A 3874-nucleotide genomic window follows, 5' to 3' on the forward strand; every position below is an offset into this window, starting at 1 on the left:
GCAGATCTAAACTCCAAGTAAGCCACTTAGCTTGCAGCTGTTTCACGGCCACACGCTTTAGCCCTAAGCCCAGCTGGCTGCATAACAAATATTAGTTACTGATTAGGTTGTGTAAAACAAAGACTGCAAGCATGAAAACGGAGCTCAGTAGTGAAAGAAGTGTATGTGCGATCAATGGTGTATGCATGGTAAAAATGGCAAAAATAATGCTTGCCATAATATTTCTCAATGTCTGCAATTTTATGCATCTAAACACCTTACCTTTGTAGCACTAAGAAACAAACCATAAATTACTGAGAGCTCATCACAGAAGCATTCAAATCTTAGTTTAAATCACGTAAATAGCTAAGGCTATTTTTGCACTGGGTAGTAGGTAAGACTAGGGCACCTCAATGGTGCCGTCACCTGCTTTTAGATTCTAAAGTTTTATTAATTTTATATTATATATATATATATATATATATTTGCCCATTTATTTGCCCATTTTTTATATATTTACGTATTAATGAAATATTCAGTTTAATGAGTGATCAGGAAAAGTATAATATGTGCTGCTAGTTAGCTATTGTACTTCAAGGACATTTTAGGGGAACCAAAGAGAATATTTAAAAAGAGCTAGAGAATAAAATCTTTTTTGTTGTTGTTTAGCTTCATTTACTTTTAAACTCAGAGTGGTATACATTCTGCTATCTCTGAGTTGTTCATTTCTATCTGTTTGGTCTCACTTTTCTTTCTGTATCTCGGGAGTCAGAGCTACAAGCTTCAGAAGTCAGTTCAGATGGTTATCTGCAATTTCTCTTTGTAGTGCTCTTTGAGGTCAAATCCATTACAGCATATGTTCAGACTGATTTTACACACTTAACTCCACTGGGCTTTCAGTGACATCCTCAGCGCTTCACCTGAGAACCTGTCATCCAAAGATACAGGAGATGTTAAAAAAAAAAAAAAGAAGAAAAGCAAAAGAAGGGGGGAAAAAACAGGTTTACGCCCACATAGTACATTTGTGGCTGACTAATCTACAACTCCTAAAAATCACCTAACAAAAAAAATGCCTCCTTTGTTAAAGATTAAATTTTTTTTTTACAACTCAATTGTGCTACTCTATTCTCAAGTCACTTGGACTCTAGTCAGAGAGGCGTGAAGTGTTGCCTCCATAGACTTCCTAAGGTAGACAGCAACATAATCTTGTCATTGTATAATTTGCCACTCACTAAGGGAATGTGTAGCAGTAGATAAAGTTCACCAAACATTGGTAACTGATTCAGAAATAGAAAACACTGAGCAATTTTCTTTTTCCCAAAAGGAATACAATACACGGAACATTGCAACTGTGCCCCTCAGGTTCGATCGACTTGGATCCTCTTAGAGGATTTCTCGTTATTTTAAAAACACAACCTGATATGATTTTCTGAAATGACAATATTACCATTGGGGCTGATCGAAGTTTGGTGTTGACCCAACAGCAGGTGAGTGGAGAGGGATAACAATGCAGAAGTGTAGTTAGCATTTTTTCTCATTTTTTCCTCATTGATGCAATGAAGAGTCACAGGTCAGTAAGATTTAGAAAAAAATTTATTAAAAGTATATTTTAGAAAGACAAAGTATGTCCCAAGGAGGCACATGGTTTCATTGAAGAGCTGTAACAGAGCACTATAATAACAACCAACACAATAACACAAAAGGCAAAAAGGACCCAGAAGTGGGAATGTCTGCATTATATTTGGGCTGTGATGGGTGGTTCCAAAGGCATTCCTAGGTGATTGGCAAGCGAGGTCATTTTGATTGACACTTGACTGCTATACAACTCTTTTCCTATCACGCATGTGCATGATTCTACTACCAATAGGGTATTCTTTGGGCTGTCTCTATGCTGGGCCCCTATTCCTTTGTTCCCTCTGTTGCTCATGTCTGACTAGCTACCTAACAACAACTGATTAAAGCAGAAGGGATCGGGAGATAATATACAAATAGATGGCATTTATTTGTCATTCTTTTAATTTGTCTTTCATTGCTTCTTAGGAAACCCAACAAATTATATAGGCAACACAGGAAAAAGGGATTTAAATTATTGCCATCATAAGTGACACTGCAGAAGCAGTAGATGACATTTTGTGCTTTTATTATTGAAAAGTCCATCCAAGAAAAGAGTAAAAGGGCAAAGCACTCACCCAGCATAACTAAAATGGTGATTTTGCTAAACAACAGTGCTTATGAGACAAGCTTTTTCTTAGGAGAGAGACACAGCCTGCAGCAAGCCTGAGAATGTCGGAAGCGGCCTCAAAAGCTACGGGGATACGGCTCCAGCCACTCACTCTTCTTCTCCCCTCTCCAACCTCACACACACAGAGTAAGCAGCCAACAGTAAGCAGCTACCTCTCAGGTCCTCTACACAGTTCTACCACTCAAATTTGAAAGGAGATGAGCAATGGAAAGATCTAGTTAATAAGTTTTAATGTAGGGAGGAGGCAAGAGAACTAAATGTTAAATCAAGCTATATTCAGAGACTGCAATGTGCTGATCAGCCCTACAGCCAGACCAGGAGGACACCTGCTGAACGAAGGAAGATTTCTGCTGGGATCACTAAAAAACCATTTACTCACACTGTAAAAGGAATACAGAAAAACAGAGTCTTTAAGTCATACCCTACACAAAATAAACACAATCATTCATTCCCTATGGCTAAAACCATGGAGAACCTATGGATCAAAGGCTGGGAATTGCCTGCAGGCCTTTCTTACTACATGACCATTCCTTTCTCCCTACCACTCTTATCTTTCACACCGCATGCCCATACCATCAAATGGGTAAAGAAAGTCTTTAAACTGTAATTCACAGAAACTAAGAATGATGTATAAACTGAATTTCCCCAAACACTCCCGGCTTCTTGTCTTTGTTTCTTGTCTTTGCTTTTTTTGTCCTGCTTTCTGTCTTTGCTTCTTCTGTCTTGGGCCTTTTCTCTATACTCCTCTAATTAACTTTCTTTTTGACTCTAATTCTGGTGTGCTTCAATTCTTTCCTTCATTAAGCCAAGAACCCTTCTCTCTTGGTGCAAGGCCACCAGGGAGTTTGCCCTGTCCTGCATCAGTTTCATGCTTCCTTTGCTAGATCTTATACAGAGAATTTTTAAATTTCCAGCTCTTAACCTCAGAGAAATTAAACTAAAAACATAAAAGCTGCCACTGTTCCTCCAAGAACTAGCTGTAGTCACCCACTTTATTAATTCTGCATTTATTTGCCCAAGCTCAGAGTTTCAATATCTCTTTTGACCTTTCACACTTTCTGACCAGCTCCTGCCCCACACTCCATCCCGAAATATTCTCTCACAAGCTGATTTCTTCCTTTCTGTCTCTAGAATCCATTTCACCCTTTCAAGCCACTCTAGCACAGGCCCATATCACCTAATCATTGATTTCTAAAGCCTCCTGAGTTCGTTTCGCTAGTTACCAGATGTTTAGGTTAACATTTGTGAATGCGCTGAGAATTTATCCTAAGCTGACAAGTCTGCTACAGTTTGATAGATACTGGAAGAAGACACAAAACTCCCAGGTCAGAGACAAGTAAATTAAATAAAGAATTAATAAATGTAATTAAAAATGGGCAAGTTTATTTAATTAAAAACAAATAAACTACTCAAAGCAATAGCACAAAGTAGCCAAAGTGTCACCATTCACTCCACTTCCCTGAGCCTCTTCCCACAGGGAAATGTGAAAGGATCAAGTGACTCCAACACATGCATTCCAGGACAGAAACCCTGAGCTTAGAAAACCCAAATTTTTATAGTAGACAGTCAAGCCTGCTCAAGAGCTGTCTCAGAGGAGACACTATTTTTATTGCAGCAGGAAATAAATAAACCTGCTCTTTGATCTTGAAGGAA

The sequence above is a fragment of the Pteropus medius genome, unplaced genomic scaffold (genome assembly GCF_902729225.1).
Source record: "Pteropus medius unplaced genomic scaffold, Ma_sr-lr_union100, whole genome shotgun sequence".
Classification (NCBI taxonomy): domain Eukaryota; kingdom Metazoa; phylum Chordata; class Mammalia; order Chiroptera; family Pteropodidae; genus Pteropus; species Pteropus medius.